The sequence below is a fragment of the Triticum dicoccoides genome, chromosome 7B, assembly GCF_002162155.2.
Source record: "Triticum dicoccoides isolate Atlit2015 ecotype Zavitan chromosome 7B, WEW_v2.0, whole genome shotgun sequence".
NCBI lineage: Eukaryota > Viridiplantae > Streptophyta > Magnoliopsida > Poales > Poaceae > Triticum > Triticum dicoccoides.
The window spans coordinates 101,145,926-101,156,522 of record NC_041393.1 but is presented as its reverse complement, the minus strand read 5'-3'; the positions used below and the strand labels follow the sequence as shown (position 1 = coordinate 101,156,522).

General features: G+C 41.9%; 1 long non-coding RNA gene across 13 annotated transcripts; it reads left to right on the top strand.

Annotated features, from left to right (window-relative positions):
* The first annotated feature begins 289 nt into the window (after positions 1 to 289).
* LOC119337313 lies at positions 290 to 5,961 on the top strand. 13 transcript variants are annotated; one of them, XR_005163177.1, is made up of 5 exons: positions 290 to 1,150; positions 1,249 to 2,522; positions 2,625 to 2,677; positions 2,855 to 3,814; positions 3,903 to 5,961. It is a non-coding gene; the product is annotated as an uncharacterized LOC119337313 (long non-coding RNA). The 13 variants fall into 13 exon arrangements; XR_005163174.1 differs by having other exon boundaries at positions 2,801 to 3,814; XR_005163181.1 differs by lacking the exon at positions 2,625 to 2,677 and having other exon boundaries at positions 1,249 to 1,299.
* Positions 5,962 to 10,597: the final 4,636 nt, after the last annotated feature.

Below are 10,597 nucleotides of genomic sequence, written 5' to 3'. Positions count from 1 at the left end.
AGAAGACACTGGAAGAAATGAACCCTTCCCTGGTGAAGTGGAAGTCCTAGAGTTCCGATTAGGTCCTCGCATTGTTTTATACTCATCCAAAAATGAGGGCATCTCTACTCCTAATGAAGCAGTTGGTGAATAGTCCGCGCGTTTTTTTTTTGCTGGTTTATTTTCGTCATCCTCCCACCTCCGGTTTTTTTCGTCATCTCTATTCTTAATGGACGAGTTGGTTGAATAGTCCCAGTTTATTTTCGTCCCCCACACCCATCCCACGCACGCGAAAAAACCCCCACCCCGCACAAGCACCTGTCCTATCGATCCCCTCGAGGAGAAGCCATCGCCCCCATCTCCCACTCCGCCGCCGTCGCCCCACGCCTTCCCCTATCTCCCTCTCAGCCACCTCCACCACCCCCACGCTTCTCCCCATCGCCGGATCCGCTATGAGATTACCAAGGTTAGGCGGTAGAGCTCCACGCCCGCGACGCGCTCGTGCTCGTCAAGGAAGGGGCTCCCGATCGAATCTGCACTCATGCGGCTTGTGTGCCATGGCCGCCATGGCATCCATGGCCGACAATAGGGGACCCTAGGCCTCGGCCATGGCCACCTTCTCTGGACACGGGGTCGCCACATCCGACGCTGCCAGTGCCTCATGGACCGCCATCAGGAGCTCCAGGTCCGCCGCTATCGAACTCTACGGCCATGGTCACCACGTCCATATTCGATCATCTGATCTGATCTGATCCTAAGTTCCCAAGTCATGATGGAATGTACACGTACGTGGATCCAAGTCCGAGTTGGGAGCGACATTGATCCGATGAACGTGCAAGGAATTTCTGAATCCATGACTTCTATTTGAGCATATATGTTCGTTGGTTATTCAATTCAATTGTTCGTACAACAGCAAAAAAAATTAGCACGAATTCCAGTAGTTGTGTTTGCTTCTTTTGAAGGTGGATCTTCGTTTCTTTCTAATAGTTGTGTTGCGCGAATTTCCAATTATCTGAGTATATGTCCTATAGTTTCCTTTAAAGAAGAAGAAGAACATGAGGTTGGTACTGCATCTGTCCTAGCACGAGGAACTTTGCTACAGTCTTTGTGGACAGGTTGACGACAGGAGCTGAAGTACGTTTGAACAAACGTTTTCTTTCAGTTTTCCCAAGTACGTTTGAACAAACCTTATGCACCCAGACCCATCTGCTTCTCTGATTTGATTTTGTCGGTTGCACTGATCTCTCTTAGTACATGGTCTATTTGCAGATAAATTATTCAGAATTCAGGTTTTCAAGCAAGACTGATGCAGAACTAGCGGTACATTTCTAAACATTGTGCATTTTTTGTCATCCGTCGGGCACTTCATTGAACGAATTATGATCCTTTAGTTTTATGAACTGGGAATTCTGGTTTATTTTAGGCCAAATATTCTGTCAACATGTCATTTCTTACATACATCTCTTTGATTCTTCCTAGAAAACCAGCCTCCTTATCTGCATTTTTGGGCAACTTTATGGTCTACTTACTATATATACACATGGTTTTGCCATCTCGCTAGAAGCTGATTGGTCAAGCATGCCACAAAAAATATTAGGCGGTACAATGCATTTCTCGGAATTAACAGCCCCATAACTTGTGACAATAAACTGATTGCCTCATATGCTAGAAGCTTGCTGCAATTTACTGCTAGGAAATCTTATAATTGGGCAGCACAATAACAAAGAGCAAAGTTGCTAATTCACTTCTAATGAATGTGCATTGGGAGGAATGAGAGGGCACCACACTTCTCATCTGCTATACTTTTTTAGAGACTTTTCATTTCCTACCCTGCTGGATGATGTCTATATGAATATTCTTCTTCAAAGTCTTCTAACCGTCAAGCTGCATATCGGCGCCTTCAATATAGAGTTGATTATACTGTCTATTTTACTGCAAGTAGGGAAAGATGGACTCTGGATATCCATATTCTCAGGTGTTAATGTAGTGCTAGGCCATATAGTATAGGACTGAGTTCTTTCACCTCCTAATCATGGTAATTCAATTCAATATTTGGGTACTTTGCTTTTTGCATAGTTGACGAACAACATGGCCATTGCCATCTATGAATATATGTACAAAAAGTGGCAAAACCCTTTAGTTTGCTGCAGTTCACCCTCTAAAATTTCTGCACGCCAAAGTCTCTGTAGCTTTTTATAGATATTTTGCACATGTACTTTCCCTATAAATAAAAGCTGCCATGTGTACTTGTGGATAAGCTAAACCGATGACGTCTTGGAGAAGCTTGGAATGATGTACATATCTGATTTCTCAAGTGTGTACTCTGTGGAAATAAGCTATATTGTATACTTTCACACATCTAATGTTTTGTACTTCAATTCAAGTTGCATATATTTTGTTTGTTTGATTAGCTATTCTTATAAAAATAAATGCACAACTAATGTATGACTGATCTTATGATTATAGATGTGATTTAATTTCTGTAGCTTCCTGATGAAGTTTGCATCAACTTGAGCTTTCTTTGAGAAGGATTTGTTTTTCTGGTAATCCCTAACAAAATGATTGATAGGGAAGCATGCATATAATTACCAAAGCATGAAAAAGAATTGCCACTTCCTTACCTCCTTGTAACATCATTGTTACAGGTTTGGAAAGCTTTCGGCCTAGATGCCATTTCCTAATTGCTAGAGCTACAAGGGTACATATTTACTTCCTTATCATCCTTGAGCCATGTTATCTGCGAGGGTACTTAATTGCTTACGTGTTTGCAATTTCTATTTTTGAATTTTTATAGCTAATCCTCTCTTTAATTTTCAATCAGCTATTAATTTGCTTACACACGAAAGAACGTTTCCTAATGCGTGGGTGTTTATAGAACATTGCTGGTCTCTTCAATGGCAATCGATATTCACTGGTGTTGTCAGGCATTCAATCAGAGGTGCGGCAGGCTTCTGACATCAACGACGTTGCCAACAACGTCTATCAGCACAATTCGGCCACCGGTCCTACCGTTATGTGAACTTGGATCTCTGGCAAAAACTGAAAATTTCTTTTTGGGTTAAGCACTACTGATTTGTGGTGGTAAATTCTTTTGGCGAGGAAACTGAAATATACTATAATGGCAGTATCTCGACCGGCATTGAGGATTAAGGACTTTAACTGTGCCGCCACATTTTGTATGCATGGTATTCTATGCACAATTTGTTTGCTCATATACAAGGAATGCTCACTACATTATGAGACAAAAGTTTATTATGGACTGGTAAGAGCTTACTGATGATTCATCATGTCATCCTTAGATACAAAGATTAAGGTGTACACAATTCAAACACTCATGTTTGGCATGTTCCACGCAACACACCTGCTCCATGAAACATCATCATTAGTCGGGGTAAGCACTCCATCACACATCCTCCGTATTTTTTCATAATTTTTTGAGATGCATTTTAGTTTTCTCTTTAGTTGTTTTGTACTTACTGAAATAATGAATTCAGTAGCAGAAATTTCTTATTTATTTGTTGAAACATGGGCATGACTCATGCATTTTGTTAGGCTGAAGCACAGGAAGAAGCAGTGTGCAATGACATTTGTATTTGCAGTGTGAAAATCTCTTGCGTATTCTTGGTCTTGTTTTTATTGAGCTCATAGTTGTGTATTATTTGTTTTCATTACTTTGGAAGTGATATATTTGGTAATAACAAGTTCTTGTGTGGTGCTCCATATATGCATTCGGGATTATAAATTAGATTTTCCAGTATCTTACATCAGGGATCATCAATGGGGATGAAAAGGAGGTCGAATGATTTATCCTGGGTAGTGATATGAGTTATACCTTGTAAGTGTTCTACAAATTGGATATCATGGAATGCCCATTTGGCATCAGTAGCGAATTGACATAGTGCTTTGATTTTCAATAAATACAGGAGATAAGGGGGTGAAAGGTATGATGCAGTCTATTGTGGTACCTAGATGGAACTGTTGAACCGGTGAAAAAGTCATATTTCAGTATCTCCTAGATGGAACCGTTGAACCGGTGAAAAAGTCATATTTCAGTATCTGCCCAACCTCTGCATGTAATACACCTACTTTGTTCTTCCTTTATTTTGTTCTAATGACTAACTTGACCATCTCAATTGTCATTATTCCCTTTATATAGTAGCACATATAAATAGGTGTATTTTACATTACATGGTATGCTAAAATCTGAAATCGTATTTAAGAGTTTACTCCCATTTACTTGTGTTTTTTCATACTAATAGAATTAATGTCAATTAGACATCGTGTTTATTCAAACTTAATGGTTTTTCATGGAATATGGAATTTGAGTATGATAGCTATTGAACTGAAAATAATCTATCGAACAATAATAAAATGATGAGCAAGTTATTGTATCGCAAAAGTCCTAAGACTGAATGATAGGCTAATACACTTGTGAAATCAAAGTGCTTTGTTTGGATACCAAGCAGGAAAATAGTTCACATAGTTTTGCCACTATTTTATTCCATCTGTTAATTTGCAACTATTTTATTAGATATATGGAGTACTAATTAATTAGCCATAACTATAGTTTATTAGTTAGCTCGTTCGTTTTTTTGCCTCCCAGGTTGGTTCGCTTCCTCTCCTCACCCCATTAGGACAATTACAGAAAGGAAATAGGTGAAAGAAAATGTTGGCGGTTTGAAAAGACTTACCAGATCCACCCATGAAATCTCTCAAAAGACCTGATGAAAGCTTCAGAAGTTAGCTACCATCAGTTCCTACGGTTCAGCACTGCACATATATTTTCTAGATTTTACACATCAGAAAATGTCCCTTGTACTTGACTTCCATATTTTTTGCAGCTTCTTTCTTTGGCTTATTTCAAGTAAGTTGGAAGTGTCTTTCAATTTTCTTATGTTCCTGAAGATGCAGATTCGAGAGGAACCACGAGGGGACCTAGAAAAGCTAGCTTATTCTCATTTGAGAAAAATCTCATTTCTGCCACAATCTAGCAATCCCACTAGAGGAGAACCAGCATCACTTGACAAGTTCATGTAACCCCAAAACGAAGGATCGTCCTTGCTACCCCTTCAGGGAAGGATTCTGATGAAGCCTAGCTATTGTTGGAGGTTCCTCACAATGCATGACACTAACAGGTAGAATTAATTTAGCCTATTCAATGGAAGTGTTTCAACAAATGCAGGAGGAAGATGCCGGGACTCCTACTCGCTAGAGAAGAACAAAATTACTAAAGTACTACATTTCTTTTCCAAGGCATTCATTCTTTTAATATGGTAAAAGCACGAGGCATCTGATATCACATAGCAATAAAAAGGGAGAATTACTAATGAACACTTGACTGAAAATTGCATTCAAGTGACTTGGACTGCAGTTTGCCTTGAGATAAAGAGATTGGCCATATTGTATAGATATTGACTGCAATATAGGAAAGTTTCAGGTTCATAGAAGGGAGGGAGCAGCTGACCAGTGGAAGGTGGCCTGTGGGTTGAGGAGCTCGGTGGCGAAGAGAAGCCGTCGGCGTTGGGGTGCACCACAGGATCCCCTCCTTATCTAGCTACGTGCATCCAGGTGTGCACGGCGTGGGGAAGGTATCCAGGACACCGAGCTGGATCCCTGAGCGCATGGGACGGAGCCCACCACGCGCTGCAAGGTGCGTGCGAGTCGCCGGGCGTGGCCACGACCAGAATCAGACATGTGCGCCACCAGCGCGGCTGGGGGCGGGATGAAGGAGTGGTACAACAATGTAGGGGCGCTGCCTCTTGCTGGAAAGAAAGCCACCGCCCTTGCCCGTCGTTGTCGGCCTGCCGCGGCGAGACGAAGGGGAAAGAGTGAGCGGCCAGGGAGGTGTGAGAGCGTTGTGGTTGCTTTAGATTTTTTTTCCTTATTTTTTTGTCCTATGGCTGTAAAATTTCCTTATCATTTTTTTTGCTGGAGGCGCATAGCATGTGAACTAAGGTTTTTGAGCTTAAGTTGATGAAAAGAGTTTCCCCCGCTTTATATATAAAGCAACACTGAGTACATCAAAGAACCGATACAAAACACACAAGACTACCGCACACAACACAAACCCAAGGCAAGATACAAAGTTGTCGGGCACCAACACACCACCCCATCCACACCAAGCAAACTATGGACATCGCTTGGCGTCAACGGAGACCTCCACCGTGAAAATCCACAATGAAGCCAGGTCTCCAGAATGATGCCTCCTAGGAGGGTATGACCATTGAAGTCGCCACCGCCTCAGAAGATTAGGTTTTCACCCGGAGCAAAACGACAGGAGTGAGAACGCCACAACGGGGCCTTCACGAAGGGGTACGACGTCGAGTGTCGTCACCACCGTAGGCCCGTAACGGAACTGGGCAAGTGGAATACGCCAGCGCTCACACGCCACCGTCGCATCCAAGCTCTGTCAACCTCCTGCCACCCGCGTAGCCATGGTTGCTTACCCGCACCCAAGACACACGCCATGCCTCCCACCATCAAGGACGTCACCATACAGTCCAACATCCCCACGACCCACCAAGGCACTGGTTTTGGCCTTACCAGAACCCCAACCACCGCCAGCGCACTCGAAATAAAGCAACCCGGCTGAAATTCCAATATATCTATAAATTACAATGGTTATTTCGATCGAGCATGGATGGTAAATTTGTATATTTCATTATCATAATATTCAAAACACAAGCATTCATTTTTGTTTTCACTATATTCAAGCTAATATTATTTTAGGAAATTGCAAGGATGTGTCTGGTCATTTTGTTTTTTATTTTATCCTGTGATGGAACGGTAAAAGACTGGTTCGTCCGGTTTGCATGGTGAGTATTCTTCGTTACACACTGTAAGACCTTCAATGTGAAGTATTCATATATTGCTTGATTATGAAGTTTTTAATATACTTGCTCGAATATCATGCAAATGAAGCAAATAACATTTCTAATATTGTGTGAGAATTGATTAAACGCGTCAAGTAGATCTTAATTTGTGTATGTATACGTCGTCAAAGTGCCCTTTTTATCAATTTATATTACATGTGAAGTGGACTTCAATTATTATCAAATCATGGCTGTGCTTTTTTCTCTACATGTGAAATTTAACATGCATTATTTTTATATAACACCATAAAAATATTTCAAAAGCCCGTAGCAACGCACGGGCATTCTACTAGTGAGAGTTAGTATCCGAATGTGTATTCTCTTTTTTTTTTCCTTTGCCTTTCTCTTACCTATTGAAAAGAATCCAATTGTTTTTCCTCTTGCAGAGATTCAAGGTATTTGTTTGTATTCCACCGCTTTAAGAGGGCAACATGGCATATGATAACGCGTGTTTGCTGGACCCAATAGGCATGAAGAAAGGCACACTAGAAAATGGCAAAGACTATGCCCACGTGGTGGGATAAAATGAAGATAATGATGCCGAGAGGTTGTTTAAAGTATACAGTGCACCTCCTAGATTGTGATGAGGTGAATGGTGGTGATAAGGCAAGGATGAAGCAACCTCCTAAACGGAGACATGGAGCAAATGCCATTGGCTCGCAGAATCCCATTGTAGATGGTGTTTAGACATCATCAGAAGGCTCAGGCAGCGTGTCTTCCATGCAGGGAACTAGGTCGGAGGCAAGCACTACAAAATGTGTGCTGTTTTGTGACAAAAATCCTAGTGACAGGCAAAAAAAGGTCACCTAAGATCATTCCCCATGACGGTTTTTGGTTGCCAACTCATTTCCTCCCAGAGTAGTGCCCTGGGAAACTACGGTGAAGTTCTTGCCTGATTTTAGCCAACGCATTTGACCGTCACTAGGTATGTGCATATTCTACGATGATTTTTAGCGTCACAGAAAATGTTCAGCGGATAGAGATTAAAAAAATGGTGCGGTGGGGTTCAAACATAGTTTTGAATTTTTCTGCCAGAGGAGATTTTGAACATTAGAATCAAATTTGTAGGGGTTATGAGTTGAGATGCTCATATTGAAATCCATTGAAATTTTCTAGTACTTGCTCTCATTTTACTAAACCACAAAATTGTATACTCCCACTGTTACATAATGTAGTCATTTAGAGTTTTTTGAAAAGGCAAACCCTAGCTCGAGCTCGACACGACCAAGGCGTCAGCAAGCGCGTGGGTGTCCTTACCTGTGCAGGCGGCGATGGGACGATTAAGGGAATGGAGAGGCTAGGATTAGGGAGACAAGTATGGCATGTTTATAGGCTCTAGGGAGGAGCTCCGGTCGTTAAATCAACGCTGTTGTCGACGTGCCTCCTCTAGATGCTCTACCGTACAGGGAGAAGACGATGAAATAGAGGGGGATCAGCGTTGGTGGGCTGGCTTTGGCTCAGAGGTAAGTGGGTTGCATGGCCAGGAGGTAAGTTGGGCTACGGCCTAGGCTTCTCTCTCCTCTAATTCTTTCATTTTTCTCTTTTCTTCAAACAGAAAGCTTGTGAGAAAAGAAAGGCAAGGGTGGAGATGGAATTTGGCAGAGATGGAGATATTTCTAGAGTCCTGGATTTATGCCCAATTTTAAAAAATGCCATGATAATTTCAAAAACTACAAATTAAACCAAGTTTGAATTTAATTCAAACTCGAGAATGAATTTTGAATCTGCCCATAACATTTGCAAACGAGCAAAAAATTGGTGGAGTCGGTCATAGGGGTTTTAGGAATATAGTGAACATTTATTGGAATTAGGAAAAATGTCACTTGAGATAAATAGATAAAATGAAAGAAAAAAACTAGGATGGGGTTTTGGACTAGATGATGGTTGAGTTGGTTTGGTGGCAAGAGCAAGAGGCAAGAGGCAAGATGAAGGTGAGAAGGAGTATCACACAAGATCAGAACAAAATCAAATATGCCACAACAAAGCAATGATGATTATGATGCATGATGCAAAAAACAAAATGAAACACACATTATATAGCATGCAAGCATGAAGATAACACAAACTAATGGGGGTCTCAGTCTTGGGTTGTCACAACCCGTATGTCAGAAATATTGACTAGTCAAACATGGTGAAACTGTTGTTAGTGATGGATTTATCATCATCAAAAACTATGATGAGGGATAGATCGTCCATCTAAGGTGACAATACTGCAAGTATGAGGAGATTAAGTAAAGCAGATTAGCCATGTGATGTTGTCTTGGTGTCATGCAAGAAAAACCGATGGTTTTTAGGTAACACGTGCTAATGTTGTAGTTATATGCTTAATGGTCTGATTATGCATGTGTATGATGCTTATGCAATCGGTTGAGACACCATTCGTGTGTAAATGGATTGTGTCTAAATGCATTCCTTAGATGGTTCTTCGTATAACTTACTTGCCTTGTTTGCCGGGGTAGACTTTTGCTCGGTGGGCACAACGGATCATCGATAAGTTTATAAGTAAAAAACAACCTTTAGATAGTCATTGATACAAACGCAATTCAAACTTTGGGCTTCCTTTTGCTTCTATTCTCCTAATGGGTTGCCAGGTCATGCCACTACCTCTTATCGTCCCGCCCACTTGGCTGGAGGGTAGATTTTGGGATGTGAGTTCAATCTTTGAATGTTGCGGTCTAGACAGACGGTGCATTCTGCCATGTCTTCCCATCCTTCGAGCGTTTGGTCTTGTCGGACATCATGCTTTGCAATGTCTGCCCGACCTCTGATCGTCGCGGCTTCTCAGATGACGTCTTTTCCCATGTTTGCCATGACTTTGACCCTCGTGGGCTGGCCGTTTGTATGCATGTTGCACATGTTCGCTGATCACGCTCTCCTGTGGCCCATGGTCCGTACATCATCTGGTCGATTCGTATAGTTCTTTCTGCCCCTGTGGTTCCGGATGGGGATGCTCGTTTCTGACGGTTCAGATTATTTTCCCTAGGGGGTGTGGTCAAACATAATTGCTTGTAGAGAATTCCTAAAAGATATCATTCAAATAATTCACCTAAGTTCTTGTTGCATCCAGTTGGGCTCAGTTGTCCGGTATTTGGACTATGCGGTCTGCCGAGATGGCCCAAGTGTCCTCAATTGTTCCGAGCAGGAGTCCCAGGTTCCGATGGTTCAGGCCATGTACCGTGGGGGTGCGGTCAGCCTTTCATTGACTCGACTGCTAGGTTGCCCTGGCTGGCGAAAGGAAATGTGCAATGACCACCATTGTGTGTTGTTGGTAAATATACATGGCAGATACAAACACAATACAAACATAACCACTCTCAGACCATTCGTGAGAAACATCCTTCAATTTTTTTTAAAAAATCCAGCTAATGGCTGGCATATATTGCTAATAATCAGAGAGCAGGTGGGAATACAAAAGTGGAGTTCGATCTAGTGATAGGAGATCATAACAAAGAAAATAAAAAATTCATCCGTCGGGTGATAGAGGATTTAAACTTTTCACGACGAGTCCCCGGACTGGTGCTCTAAATGGGTCGCCGTGCTTGGCGCCAAAAATCAAGAGTCCTTCTCATGCTTGTTGTGATCTCTGTCAAGCTGGCCACTTTGCCTCTGAAAGTGCACTCGTTTTGTTGGTGCCAAATTTTCTAGAATCACGACGATCATCATTTTTACTGCCCCGTTGATCATTTTTGTTGTGATCTCAGCTGGCTTTGTTTTACTCTTACAGTTGTCCGGGTGTAGGGAGTTGC